The following is a 16505-nucleotide window of genomic DNA, read 5'->3' as shown; positions in this document are numbered from 1 at the left end:
AAAATAAGTTTTATAATTTAGAAGATATTGATTTTAAAACTGTACTGTACTGTATTTTATTTTGATGGAAAGTATATTTCTCATTAACAATTTTAAAGTTCTAAATTCATTGAAGACCAAAAACCCTCGTTTTAAACGTATTGTTATATCTGTTCTCAACTTCATCAGAGATTTATGCAGTAATAACCAAAGGTTATTGAAGAAAGAAAGCAATCATTAGAAACAGTCAATTTTGTTATTAATCCAAATCTTAAATTATTTGGTATAGTATTAAGTATTTATTTAAATTAAGTTTTTAGGGATTTTTTTTATGTGGAAGTCATAAAAAGACGCTATGGAAATTAATTCACATTATTATAATAAAGCTATTTCATACAATATTCAAGTACTATCTGGTTTACTTTAAAATTGATAAATATATTATTCTTCAACTTTAAAATTTTTTGAAAAAGTCATCTTTGCCGCCATAAATCTTTTCACAAGCATTTAAAAATATCTTCTTTCAAAGATTTATGCATTTTGTTTAAACGTTACTTTCTTGATATTTAAAAATAATTCACTGTACATTTTATATTCTTAAAAAAATTAACGGTTACTTTATTCGTCAAAAAGTTAAAAATACTGGTCTAATATTTAAATAGCTTCATTACTTGATTATCTATTATAACGATGTACACAAACTAACCTGCTTTTGTTTGTCCTGCGCGTGAATTGTCCAAAAACTATAGTAACATAGTCAAAAGTGTTTCCAATTTCTTTAATGTCCGATTACTCCGCGCCAAGAAAATGCGCGCCAAAATCCTTATCAAAGAATTATTCACATTTTTTCTTATTTCCCTATTGTCGTAACTTACTTATTACATTTTTCCAATTTCATGGAACGACGAATTTTGATGGATTACAATTTTTTTTATTATATACATACATTTAAAGTTTTACAGTCATTAAATTTGAAGTCACTAGATAAAAACTTTTTGCACCGCGTTGCCGATTTGAAAAAGTTGTCAAAAAAATACAGCTGTCACATTTTTGAACATCGAATGAGAATCGCGTGGCACTTTACGAAATTCGGGTACCGTTTGCGCGCCGCCATCGAAATATTTCGGTATTTCAGGCAACGGGACTGAGTCAATTCGAGATTTTCGAAAATTGCCGATGCATTTTCATTGTTTAGCGAATATAGTGTTGCGCGCACATGCAGTTTCAACACATAATGATCTAACACTGGCCGACTCTCGATTGCAGAACATACTTATTCTAAGTCAACTTACATTCGTTCATATTTGCCTGCGGGGCGTAGGGCTGCGCTAGGGCTTAGAAACTAAGTCTAGACTGCGACCGCGCCGATCGCTCACCAAAGAAATACATTGCTGTCTCTTTTCTTCTCATAGCAACGGTATATTCTATTGCTAACTATTAAACTTTGATAATAATAATAATGGATATAAATAAGTAAAAAATATGAATATTATTCATTTAATACAATGAATTATCTCGCACGTTTGTTAAATCTTTATCTTAATAATTCAATTTTGCACAAAAATTAGCGCCCAAGCAAAATAATTTCAAATCTCTAACAGTAGGATAGTGTTAAATTCTCGTTTTTTTTTAAATTTAGATGTTTAAAAAAATGACGGGTGCAACCCTAGTTTTGGCGTAGTACAAGAAACGTCTTGCATATAATAATATGTTTTAGCCTATATTGAGCGCTTTAAAGCAACCGCTATGAATAGCGCGAATTAATATAGCAAATAACTAACAGTTATCTGTTATATGCTATTTTAAGTCGACTTGCACTAAAAAATTATAAAAAACATGCAAAATCATAATATTTTAATAAATTTATCTTTCAATTAAATATAAAAAAAATGTATCAAAACATAAAATCGTTTTAGTATTCATGTCCAATTAATAAATATTTAGTTCCAAAAAAAATATACTGATTTCCTCTAATTTTTTTAGAACATTCATGTTATTTTTTATATGTGTTTTATAGCTACTTAATCGTACGAATGTAACGAAACGCGTTTTAGTATTAGCAGCTGTAGAACATCACTAAACGTTATTACAACGCAAGACACAACACTAGTTGTATGCATCGTGCATTGGCCTGCACTGCCGAGAACTTGCGTATACATAAAACATCACAACTACCCAAACAAGCTATTCAAAAATAAACTGTAACTCCATAGAATAAGGTGTAATATTCTATGAGAAACTACACTGAGTTATGTTAATTGATCCGTTCAGTTTTTTAGAAGCTAGTTCTTATACTTATTTCACTATGAATTTTAGTTAGGTATAGTAGTATTAGGTATAGAAAGAAATGGTCGGTGTCTGTGGGCGTAGGTTCGTTTCTAGGACACTGCAAATGGTAGAAATCTTCGCCGTTAGTGCGATATATTGCGGTATAATTATTGAGATGGCGCGAATCGCTTTGTGAAAGGGCTCAGTAGCAGCAGTTTTAGACTGTAACTTTAATTTGCAGTTTTGAAATCGGTTTTTAGATAGTCAACGAAATTTAACAAATCAAAAGTTAATTTTACTGTCTTATAAATTTGTTATTAGTTAATAATATTATCAATTTAAATTATATGTATTAAAGTTAAGGAATACATTGAATTAAAAAGCTCTGATGAAATAACGTCGTTTACATTATTAAAGATAACCTAATTGTTGAGGTTACTTTGAGAGCTTTACTACTTGTATTAAAGAATCAAATAGAACAGCAGGACATTCAGCTAGGCTACCTTTTTTTTTGTATAATACATCTTCTGACTATGTTTCTATTCAGTTGGAGTTAGTAAGTATTTACATTAATTATCAATTTTTTTTATTTAATTAGAGTTAATTTCGATAATATATCGTGCATAAGCTGATTGTTTCGCGTGGCAAATGCTGTAAGTCCGAATTCCTATTAATTAATACAAGCGCGGTAAGAATGCGGGAATGTCCGAGCGTACCAGCGCAGGCCGTTACTCTGGTTCGCACTACGATCTATAGACGATGTGGTCGCTTTCTAGAGGAAAGGACATAACTCTAAATTTTCTTTTTTTTGGATTTAAAGAAATAAAGTGAATGTTTATCATACTACTAAATTGCTAATGAAGGAATGGTGCAGAAATGTAAAATGTGTGTGTGTGTGTGTTTTTTATTACTATTTGCTCTAAGTCTATTTAGTTTTACTTTTATAAAAACTTTAGCTGACCAATTAATCTATAATTAAATACCAATTAAGAAAAAATAATTTCAAGCTTTGAGAGAATGTTGATTGCGTTAAGAGCTATAATATATGCATTTTTAAAATAACGATGAGGAAATTTTATGAAAAATTGTAATTTTTCGAGTTATAGTACTTACCGTTGGAGTGTCCGTAACATGAATGACCTGTGAAACTATTTTAGGCTCACTATACGGAAAGCATTGCCTGGTAACGCCTCATTTCTGCATCAGTTTAAAAGTTCAGAGCAAAGACTAGACTTTACACTCCCCTACGCTTTATTCTCGGAAACGACGGAAGTCTTTTGTTTTCTCGCATTCGTGGTTGTTTTTTTTTTGTTTTTTTAACTAGCTGAACTCATGCATACTTAAATAATACGCTTACAGACAAAATCAATAATCAATCCGAAAATGATTTTGAATCTTTTTCGGATTGCAATGCCTAGTACATCTAATATACAAAATTCTCGTGTCACAGTTTTCGTCACCGTACTGCTCCGAAACGGCTTGACCGATTCTCATGAAATTTTGTGAGCATATTCAGTAGGCCTGAGAACCGGCCAACATCTATTTTTCATAACCCCCCCCCCCCATATTTTTACTGCGCGCGGACGGAGTCGTGGGCGACAGCTAGTAATTTATAATATTAGTTAGGCTCTTTATTATAGTCTAATAACTAAACTTAAAAGCTCGTAAAGTTTTTCTAAGCTACAAGAATAACAGTCAAACGAGTCCCGCAAGGACTGCGGCTGACATTTAATGTTTGTTTTTCCGACAGTTGACCCTCGGGTATCGAACTGGTGTCCTTTCGCCGCATAGCTCGGTTAGCCAACGCTGGGAACGAGGCTCCCGTTTAAATAAATATATTACACAATCGTTTTCAATTCAATTTTAAGAGTGATTCATGTCTAAAAGCCTAGTACTTTAAATTGGCACCTAAATATATTTTACGATTAGCTCATTGCCGCATTCAGTAGATGGTGACTATGGGTGCCTCTTATGTACACGTAGTGAGACAACTAAGCAACTTAATTGAAAATTAATATTTTCGTAGGGCTAAAAATAATAATAAACAGTAACTGCTGTTTGATTTAGATCCATAGATCCACAGACTAATGACTGTAGTTAAAATAATAAAACACTTATATCTAATCATGTAATCAGAAGTTTTGTTGCTATTTCTTGGAAGTACTTTGCATCCTAATCTTTGTTTTATAACAGTTAATGAAATGAATAAAAAAGTCACAATCGTATAACAGTGTTCTTACGACACCGGAAGCGCGGGCGTCGCGTGAAAACCAAATGTCACGAGCGTTGTTGTTTAGCCTATCGATACAGCAAATGCGTACAAAACACCACAGTGCAATGCATCACGACACATGAGCGGCGTAATGTAATAAGACGCATTTTTCTCTGACAAAAACATGCGCCGGTGCACTTAATGGTGTTAGAAAATTGACGCGTTGCGTTCTATGGATAGTGTGGTAGGAAGGTTGCTCTATGCAAAAATATTATTATAAATTAAGTTTATTAAGTGTCATGTTTCTTTTTATATTTCGAGCTAGACTAAGACAGTAATTACCTAAGCCTTTTGCATTTTTCTCCAAGAGTTACAAATTAGATTGGGTTCTACGGTATATCATGCGACTCGAAATCAAGTGACCACCATTAATCAACGGTGGAGGGGACGCACAGAAATATAATATTTCCCCTTACTAAGCGTCTCCACCACCATTAAATCTACATACTCTTCCCATCCTATCCTTGGAAGAAAAGGCTAAGGCCTCCGGCACGCACACTCATTAGGCGAAATGCTGAATTACTTCCACTTCACACATGTCTTCTGTGTTGTCGTAATGCACCGACCGGGCCGTCCCAATCGTGCATCAAATGTTATTGGAGGCGTCTACCACTGTTAAGGGATGAGGTGAATCTTAATTATGTTATCCATCTTTATATCAAAACGTCTGTATAATCGTGGCTACCGATAAACTTTCTTGTTTCTCTATTATTTCCATTGTAGTAGTGACAATGTTGACGTTGAAAAACTGGTATTTTGAATTGGTCTAAATAAATTTTATGAAGATTTTTGTAAATTGTAGCTTATTTAGCTACCTAACCATATTTAGTTTGATTCCGAACTGGTTTTTTTTCTAAGCTTTCTTTATCGGTATTTAAATATGAAATCTAAAAAATAAAATAAAAAACACATCTAAATGTATTATAATAAAGACCGAGAAACTTTACAGTAAAACTTTTTTTCTTTTATTGTTGTTACATTAGTTTTTTAAGCCTTTACTAACCCTAATATAACAATATGGATCTTTGTAACCTAATCAAATAATAATAATTATTATTATGACAGCAAATATGTGCAGTTACATTTACTTTTGACAGCTTTACAACAAAACTCATACATTCTAAAAATCTTAACAAACTTAAAAGAACCATCTCTTCGTTTAGTTCAATAAGCTCTAAGCAAACTGTCTCTTAGACTAGATATACAATGTAATATTTCTATGAAAGTTGGTTTAAAATTTGTTTAAATAGAGCATCATTCCAACCCATCGAAGTACGTAGCTGACTCTAGGTTTTTACTACGAATACATTCTTCATTGCTTGCAAACGTCACATTCCGAGCTCGCAAAACAAGCTGTGAATGCTACTCGTGCGGCCTTTCAACGCTCGCCCTCCGTAAATATTTGCGTACGACTCCTTTTCAACAACGCTTTGCACACCCTTGTTAAATCTTCTTCCGCTCTCTCTTCAAGCACTTTTATGTCTTCGTATGTTAGACCGAATTGTAATTATCTATCGTTAACTGTTTTGTTTTATTGGTTAGCGTCTTTTATAACATCCCAGTTAGTCATACAATTATTTATTTTTTATGTTGATAGGTAAATTTCCTTCACTATTGTTCTGATTTATGATTTATAATTTTATTGCTTTATTCTTATTATTTGCATTTTGTAATATTCTCAGATTCCTCACTCATCAACAAAAATTTTAAGTTGTATTTTTTATTCAGTCTTTCAACACATTTCTAACGTCTTCTACTTCTATCGTAAAGGTAAGCTTGCTAAAATTAAGCCTTGTATACTATAATCATTTCAGTTTTTATTTATCCTAATGTTTTTGATGTTGCAGTAATTTTAATGGTATAATAAAGATCATCCCAACAACACATCTTCCATTACACTTCACATCGCAATGCGCTGCGCAAAAAGTAATTCCTTCCAGTTTTTCTTGCCTTTGGAGCAATTCTATTAAGAAATCTATTACTAATTACGCATACATCGCTTGAGGACTTGAAGATAAATTATGAAGACACGTTATTGTAAATTAACATTAAAAAAAAGAAGACTAGAAGTTAAGATAAAGTTCTAATCCAGCAGTTACCATTGTAGTTCTCGAAATTGCAAAGATTTGGTTTCCGTGGTTTTTCTGTTAGATTATTTTCATTGTATTTTCAGTTAGATTGATTTTTTTCTAACTCATAACTCTTGGTATCTCCTTTAAAAATTATCTTGGTATCTCTTTTAAAACCTTATATAAATAAACGGTTCTTATGACAAAAAGAGAACCTTAATAAATGTAAATTTAAGAAATGCTTTTTTTTAATTTAATTCTTGAAATTTCTTTAAAAATCTGTAATTACTTTCTTGAAGATTCTTATTTGCACAGGTTATCATAAATTCTCATATCAAGAAAGTTGATTTATTAACCTAATATCTTCAGTTAATTATTATCAAAGTTGGAATATAAAATCTTAAAATTTCGGATATTTCTAAATTAAATTAAAAGACGATAAATTTTAATAGCACCGAAGCCCTTCTAGTTGACTGAGCAGTCCGCGGTAAAGGATGGTGTTATGCGTAAGTGATGCAGCACGAAATTAAAATTTCATCAATATTATTAGCGATTATCAACAAATAACATCGATCATTAGCGATAGTCAAAGAACAAATAAACTTTAATTTTCAAAATGCGTAGTGAAAGCCCTTTTATTAAATCCAATCAAAATTCCGTAAAAGCATACCGCCCATAAATTCCTGGCACGGCATTGCCGTCGATAGAATGTAATACAAAATCCGCCGAAATCCGCCATTTTGATGTACGGATTTTTTCGCCCACCACCCCACCTTCCTACATAATTGAGCGTTGTGAAAACTATCACATTGGTAAATGACGTCCCCCCCGCGCGGACCCCGCGTCGACCCCCCGCCGCCCGTAGTTTTCCGACATGGCCGCAATCAATAATTTGGCTGGGCAATGACTGCGATGATTCAGACATGCGCAGCGCCGCCCGCCCGCCGAATCATCGGCAAAACCTGAACTTGACTTGGCGAAAACGAAAGTTAGAGGCGAATGTTTCTACTCCATTCTTGGCATTGGCTACTACATACCACAATGTATCGAGCACCATGTGACTCACAATAGAAGTAAACATACTGCACATTTTTTTGCGTCGTCATCAATTACGCCTCCGAAATTTGCAGAGTACGATAAAAACGCATTATCTTAAACACTATTATTTCTGCATAATCTCTAATATAAATTTTCATATGATATTTCCCATAATGAAGTATTTTAACCATCAAAATTGTTAAAGAAACATTTTTCGGAGTTACATCAAATGCAGAAAGATGCATAAGTGCGAGCGAGATGACGTTATATTCAAATGTAGATGTATTGAACTTAGCTAATATGACTCTAATAGGGAATTCAAAAATTATTATAAGGATTCCAAATAGTGATTACAATACAATGAATTTTCTTACCTGATTTATATTTTTCGAGGAAGAATTCGTTTCTTCCGTGTGTTCTTGTGGTGTCGTTTCTTCTTTCTCTTGATCTCCAGTTCTAGTACTTTCTGTGTCTGAGTCGTGGTTATCTTACTGTCTTTGTATTGTATGTCTAGCCCTTTCGTTTTAAGCCCGTTCGATTTAATTCTAGTTAAATCGTTTCGAAGTATACAAATAACAAAAGAACATTTAACTAAGTCTTAACGTTAATTTATTTTTAATTTTGTACTATTAAAGAAATCGAGAAGTCGTTTCAACAGGTAGGTAAAATTGATAATTTAGTTTTTTTTTTATCTTTTTTTGAATAATTTTATCTTACCTTTTTTAATATTAATTTAAGGCCAATTTAAGGCACGAGTTTTTGTGTATTTCTTTTAGTTTTATTTTCTTCTGCCATACAATCAGAATTGGTAGAGGAAATTGGTCAAAACTTTTCCGAAACTTACTTGCCAAAAGTCTCAAATATCGCTTAGCCTTAACGTTTAGTCCAGAGTCTTTCACTAAATTACTTTCACTAGATAAATATGGAGAGTCTGTATATAAAACTCAATATAAATCAATCGAAAAGTTCCAAAAATAACCAGTGTTGTTTAAATGTACTTAAAAAACTCAAATTCTTAAATTCTCTTTTCTATTGATTCCTGATAATAACGGTTGATATAAACATAAAACTTGTTCTATTGCGAAAAAACGTGTTTCTTTATCGTCAAATGGCGCTGATTGTTATTTGTTTTTCGCTAGATTCCCTTTGCTATGAAATCTTGGCTTTCTTTAACTTCTTGCGCATTTAATTTAACATCGTCGTTTGCTTCTATAGTTCCATGGCCTTCGGCGTGGTCGTCCCATGGATTTTTTTCTTCTCCTTGGTCTTCTTATTCTTCGGCAGCTTCTCCCGGATGGTCGAAGATGTTGATTTAGCCCTGACACGACGAATCCGAGTCAAGCCGCCCTTGTTGCCTTACACTAGCTTATAGTTCAGAAAATTAAAACGGTGTTGTTCGGTCTATTGAGAGTTCAAGTGTTGCTGAATACTATTGGTAATATAAATCGTCACTTAAATACTACAATGATTATGTGGAAAAACTGAATAAAGTCTATTGCATAAAACTATCTCTTGAGTGACAGCGGGCGGCAGTTGAAAATCCTAAACGCATGCGCGGTTTTTTTTATTTTCGAAATTTTGATAACCAAAAATGGTCTATGAATTTCTTTTTATTTTTTTATTTGTAATTTTGAATTTTAGGCCGTTTTAATTTTTTTTTAGGATTACTGATGGAAGTATTTTTTGTTTAAAAAAAACCCGCGTTCAGGTTTTTTAACGCGATGCGTAGGTGTTAAACACGCGTCGGTTTCAGGCTCGCCGGCCACACTGATGGCGGAAGGTTGCATTGCTGCTGCATCGGGTTGATCTACCCGCAGGCTGCAATGGTGTGAGGTCCCCCCTCGCCTCCCCTGCCACCCGCCCCATCCCAATGATTCGCGTGCACCTCGGAATCATCAAATAATGATTTTGTATGTTTATTATAAAACTTACTATACGCTCCGCAGGCTGTATACGTTCCGGGACGCATCGCCGGATAAATTCAATTTCGAAAATTACAAATATGCGTGTGTGCGTGTCGGTTAGAATAAACTATTTGGTTATTACAGAATTCATTTGGAGCGTTATAAATTAGAATGGATATAGAAATTTAGGCATAACATTATGCGCATACCCTATCTCTATGTGCTTTGGTTTCATTATATAAATGCATACCTGATTAGTTACGGCTTTCTAGGTATTATTAAATATTTATATTAGCATTGGGATGTTTATTTGTAATTAGTGTTGATAGAAGATGAGCTAGTTCCGACTCACAGTTAATTGCCAAATTTATTCTACTTATTTACTTACTCAGATTCTCTAGTGTAAATTTTCGTACATTTGGACTCAACTTGTGAGCTTTTTGTAAAAAGCAGTGTCTTCTACAAACTTGTATACAAAAACCAGTTCTTTTATGTTTGAGTACTTGTAAAATAAATTATATCATTACCATTGTAATAATTTCTTTTTTAAATTCAATTTTATCATCGCCGACATCGAGCGCCATCCATCTAGGATTATATCTACTTAGAAGTTTTTTTATTTCATACATAAATTGTTTAAAAAAGTGTTACCAAAAAAGTGCGTAGTATCAATGGTTGCACCCGCGATGTACAATCGCATACAAAGGGTTCACGATCATAAATACACTTAAAAATAACAATTCCCCACCCGACGCACTAAGTCCAGCTTGCATTAAAATATGATACGCCATGCAGCGGCGCGCGATGCCAGTCCATTTCTATATTATCGAGTAATCCACGCGATTAAGGGAACGTTCGCAAATTCTATGTGTCATTATGAGCACTTGGTTCAAGCGGTACAGTCGTCCACAAACTTACGACCTTAACCATACAATAGACAAGATATGAGGATGTTACCATGAAATTCAATAGCTGCTGGGACGCTTGTGTTTTATATTGTTGACTCTGTTTTTTTTAAAGACAAAGAAAGCGATGACGAAATGAGTTTATACAATTATACAGTAAAAACCTACAATAATAATGACATGTGTCAAGAGAGATGTGAGTTCTAAATTTAAATAGAACAGTGGCTTTCGTTAAAGGTAATACATAAGAAAAGAGCTGAAATGGATCATTGAATGGAAGATAAAGAACAGTTGCATTGACTTGAAATAATTTGTGGAAAGCAGTAAGAACTTGCTGATTTCTTTTCTTAACTTATCATAGGAACTTTTTTCTTATTAAACAGTTATATCTTAGTAATATAAATGTGAATGTTTAGATTGATGGATGGATGGATGGATGTTTGAAGGTATCTCCGGTACGGCTGAACAGATCTTGATGAAATTTGTACATATATAGAACATAGTCTGGAAGAACACAAAGGCTACTTATTTTATTTTAATTCCGCGCGGACGGATTCGTAGGCAAAACCTAGTTATACATAAATTAGAGAGATTAATAATTTTGTCAACATTAATCTTCACCGTTTATTTTTGCATTCATTTTACAAACAGTTAAAGTATTTAAACTCAATAAATATTAAAACCAAACAAAATTATAGCTATAAAAAAAATATATATTTCCGTCATTAATTTAAGTAGTCACCGTGCGTATGAATTTTTAACACGTCTGTACCGAGCGGCGCTGTTAATTCCGTTCGAAATATAACACGATGCGTAAAAATATACTGCGTATGCGATCGCTATGGAAATGCTTTCCAATTTATTTCCGTCATTTTCGTTACATAAGGTACCTTTTAACTACGAATATGTAGTTTGAAAGCGAGTTACATGGCCTCTCCTATGGCAACAAGATTAAAACTGAAGGGACGAATGTCCAGACTTTTATTTGTTTTTTTGTTCGTTGAGAAGTCAACAAAAATAGATTTGGAATATCTTACTAATATTATAAATTAGAATGTTTGGATGTATGTTTGGATGGATGTTTGTTATAAGGTATTTCCAGAACGGCTCAACAGATCTCGATGAAGTTTGTCAAGAGCATAGTCTAGAAGAAATTGAGTTTTTTTTATCTATTAATTAAAAATTTTAATCTCACGCAGACGGAGTCGCAGGTACCAGCTAGTAATAGAATATTAGAGACCCGTCGTTCGTTTTCTCCTATAAACATTGCGGTTTTCTTTGTGTTTTGATAACATAAGTAAATTTAAGATGGCGTTTAATGTAAATTCACACATAAATTTTAAAACAATAAAAAATTGTATAACTTTCGCTATATAACTTAACTGATAATATTCAGTAAAGCTAGTTCCTAGTTTATTAGTAGAACTCGATTTGCTTGTGTACGCTTATCAACTGCGGCTCTTGTTAAAATGGTGGCTGGTAACTTTGGTGAAAATAAGAAAGATTTAAGAAAGAGAGTTAAGAGAAAAAAGTGCTACACATAAACGATGTAGTTTAGTGGTTATGTTTTTTAAATGTTTCTGAACGTTTAATTATTTGTTTTCAGTTTTCAAGTTAATATCTTCATATGCTTTTCTACATATATTTTTAATTTGTATTTTGTATTACTGGAAACGAAGGTAAAAAGTCACTAACACTTCAATGTAAACATGTATGCAATAAAGCTCTAATTTGCAAGTGCTATGCGACCATTCTAAAGTTGAATGCGTTACATTTTGCCTTCAAAAAATTTGCAAGTTTATTCGATATTGACTCTTATTAGAAAAACTATAAAGTTCATTTTAACAACAAGATTTCACGAATGATTGAAATTTTTCTTGAGCTGTTGTTGATGATGTTTTTCTTCTACCACATTACACTACCAGCAGACTGGCATGCGGTCGTAGATCAATAGTGCCATAATAGCGGGCAATTCGTGGTAAAATCACTTGTATTAATCATCTCCATAGTCATTCCGGTGGGGTGGAATAGTCAAGCACTATTTAGTTGCATTGCCTTCTCCCTCACACAACTGCGCAGACTCGTCATCGTCATCAGCCACCCTCCTCCTCCTTTGGGGTGTCGAAGGTGTTAGGGTAACCCCCCTACGTCAATATACGGCAAACACTGTAGATAAAATAAACGCACACATGCATAGCGTCGCCGTTGTGCATACACACGCAATGCACTCAAACATGCACAACCCGCGGGCTCACACACGCGGTTTTATACAAAATTGAAGGCAGATAATTACATTAACAAGGCGTATACATAGGCGTGTTTTATGTATATTAAATACTCTATAACGGTAGAGCAGTATACTTTCGCATATCGGAGAGGGAGTTGCGAAGGGGGGGCTTTGGTAAAATGAGAAATATTTTCCGGGGATTTTTCCATTCGAATATTTCATGGCGGGATACCAATACGCAGTTTCGACTGCATGTCACCCATTCGGCTGAAGTGCACTCTTTTAACGATATTGCGTTAGTGTTTTCACATTGTATCCCCGATATGCGGAAACTTATCTGCACTCTATCCATTTTATGAATTGAAAATGGCGAATTGCGTCTAGTAATGTATTATGAATTGAAGCTACCTTTTGTTGTTATTGATCTCTTCGCAGCTGTTGTTGTGCGTTGAATGCCACTACTCCAAGAACCTTTCCCATAGACCATGCTTCGTATCAGTAGTGAATAAAAATAAGGTAAAATTGGTTGAGAACGATATGAAAAAGTACCTCCACTGTATTTAAGCTACGTTGTCCACGCTTCTATCGCGGACGGTATCTCTGTCAATGCCGTTAAATAGAATAATAATTAAAAAAAATAGGACTAAATCAGCAAAAAGTTTATAAACGCTATATACACAAATGCTAATCTTCTTCTTCAATAAAAATTCCATTAATTTTATACCAAAACGTAACGGTGTATCCACGACATAATTTGACCATCAGACACGTTGGTATACACTCCTGGTACATTCCGACCACAGCCGTAGCCGAAGGACGACAATCCGACGAGCTTGCCGAACGACACCGCCGCACCGCCGCTATCACCCTGGTACAAATAAATACATATACTCATGCTCAGTATCAAGAAGGGTCTTGCACACCTTTTGCTCTGCTTAAGTGCATTTATCAACGAATATAGCTCGTTAGTTACTCGTTAAAGGCCTTTTTCGACCTTTTGTTTAGTTTCACATGTCCCGATGTTTCTGATCAAACCTTGCATATAAAATTTGATCCATTTCCCGGTTTCTGATTCTAAAAAATGAGGTATATCGATTGTAATCGATTCGTGTCTAAAACTGAACTCTATACCTATTGTAATAAGATCTGATAACTTAAATAATTCAGTGTAATTCGCCTTACCTGACACGCGTCCCCGTCTTCACCGCCTGCACAAAACATTCTGGTCGTAAGAGTGTGATTGTACCAGAATTCTTTGATCTGCTGGCACTCATTAATTGGAATAATAGGTACTCTTACTTGTTGAAGTATATCTTTGTAATCACCCTAGAGTCGGAAATACAAAATAACGAAAAACTATATAATCATGTTATTCATTCCCTTACCATCCTTTCCTTATAAGGAAATGGATTTCTTGGAGGAGCGGACACATAGAAAGGGAAAATATTCTCCTTCTATGCATCTCCTCCTCCGTCGATTAAAGGTAGGCAACGCATCTGTAATTGCAGATGGCTATGGGCACCGATCGCTTCGCCATTTCGGCGAATTCAGGTGGCCACTTGCTCGTTTGCCACCTTATAATATAAAAAAAGTATCTCCTAACCAGCTTAAGAGATCTCGATGACATTTGGCACATATGTAGAACATAGTTTCGAAGAACGCATAAGCGATTGTTTTTTTTAATCTACAACAAAGGACATCGACTTTCATAATGTTCATTAACTTACTCTTTCTACAGGGTAACCCCAACCAGTCACAGCAATGTTGTCCCCACATTCGTTACTGATCTGAATGTTTGATATTCTTTTACTAAAGTGTAGCTTTCTTTGCAATTTCAATAACTGTACGTCAAAATCGAAGACATGTTCATATCCATACTTCGGATGTATCAGGTGAAGTTTGATGACCACTTTTGGACCCACAAGTCTGTGCTTACTGCCGATTCTAATGTACCATTTATCTGTTCTAAAAGTTGAATATATTTTATAAGAACTAACCTACTGTGTTAAGTCACTAAACAAGTTTTATATTATTAGTAATTATTAAATGATTGGATTCCAAATATTTATATGAAAACCACCCAACAAATCTTATTCGTTTCACACCAAAATATAAATAATAAAAAAAATATTCATATTTTCAGACAGGCTTGGATTTTCGATCTAAAAAAAATTTGTTATTCATAAAATTAATGTGTATCCATTCATTGCTTTTGTAGATAGTCGTTTTAACCTTAATTTTGATGAATTTCCTAAGAATTTCGCATTGATATTTTAACTATGTTTCTGAGATATCGTATCAGAATCAAGAGAACAAGTGTTATTGAGGTGTTCACATAATTCTGCCAAACGACGCAATACGACTAAAAGTTTCTAGCCCAAAGATAAAATGTTCAAGACTTTCTCTACCAAAGTAGAACGCAATTAAAATTGCAAAATTTGTGCACCTGGTACAAAGATAAAATAAGTAAATCTAATGCAATTAGATAATAAGATCGCATTTGTTTTGTGTTTGCACACAGAGTCGTTTCACCTTAATGTTAGTTTAGTGTAGAGTTATTATTCTTAATCTATACTAACCTTACCTTAAAGGCAAAACTCTGAGTGCAAGTGTTAAACTCGCTTAAAAGCTTTTTTCTGTCTCTGTCCCAATTATCGTTAGGAAATTTGATTTCACTTTTTAAGTATAGATTAGATTATGGCTAAATAATTACATTGTTTTTGTTATTTAATTAAAACAAAGAGACTAGACTATTATTGTGTATTGGAAATCTTAAATTTACCCGCAATGTGCTGTAGTCAAGGCCCACTGTTGATGGAGGAGCACACCTCCACACACGTCTCCGTAGTTCACTTGATAAGGCGCCGCGTCTATACTGATGTCATGTCCTTTGAATATTCTAAAAGCAATTTAATTTATAACTTACTTATCCATAGTTTTGAAAAATTAGATCTATAGAATACTAGCTGACGTCCGCGACTCCGTCTGCGCGCTGTTAAAAAAACTTAATAGGCGTATGAAAAATAGATGTTGGCCGATTCTCAGACCTACTCAATATGCTCACAAAATTTCATGAGAATCGGTCAAGTCGTTTCGGTGGGGTACGGGAACGAACATTGTGACACGAGAATTTTATATATAAGACTTATTTAAATGAAAAAGTAAATAATCGTACCCTATGTAATTTCGCAAAAGAATACAAGGATTACACAAAAGTTTGCATTAATAGTATAGGTTACCTTATTAGTTAAAATTAAAAAAATATTTATAGACAACTTGTATTTTATTACAGTAACACTACACAAAAAAATGCAAAAGAACTAACCCTTGTGTAAAGTAAAACTCTGAGCAAATCACAATCTCGTATAGAAAATAGTTCCGTATAATCATATTTCGTCGGTTTTTAATTAAATATACATTTTCAATTATAATGTTTCATAATCCGAAATTATTTCTTACGATTTAAGATTTAATAAAAGCTGACATTTACGGTTTAAACCAACTAATAGGTTACAACCAATAAAATCTCTACTATTCCGATTTTTTTTATTTTGTCTAATATTTAATGGTAAGAGATAAAAGATTTCTTGCCACCGGCCACATAAAATTCAATAATTATACTTTTATTTCAACCACGTCTTCTGAAAAATTTAATATTAAAGTTATAGCATTTTACGAGAAAATCCATATTATGTCAGTGTGTGTACATACACTATTGTGATAAATTAATTTTTGATGTCATAGTTAACATTTTGTTCCTATAAAAATACTATATTCATTTTATTCCTCAGGTTATGAACATAATTTTATCATCATCATCATCATCTTGACCTTGTCCCACTT

The sequence above is a fragment of the Papilio machaon genome, chromosome 23 (assembly GCF_912999745.1).
Source record: "Papilio machaon chromosome 23, ilPapMach1.1, whole genome shotgun sequence".
Classification (NCBI taxonomy): domain Eukaryota; kingdom Metazoa; phylum Arthropoda; class Insecta; order Lepidoptera; family Papilionidae; genus Papilio; species Papilio machaon.
This window is presented reverse-complemented; position numbering follows the sequence as displayed.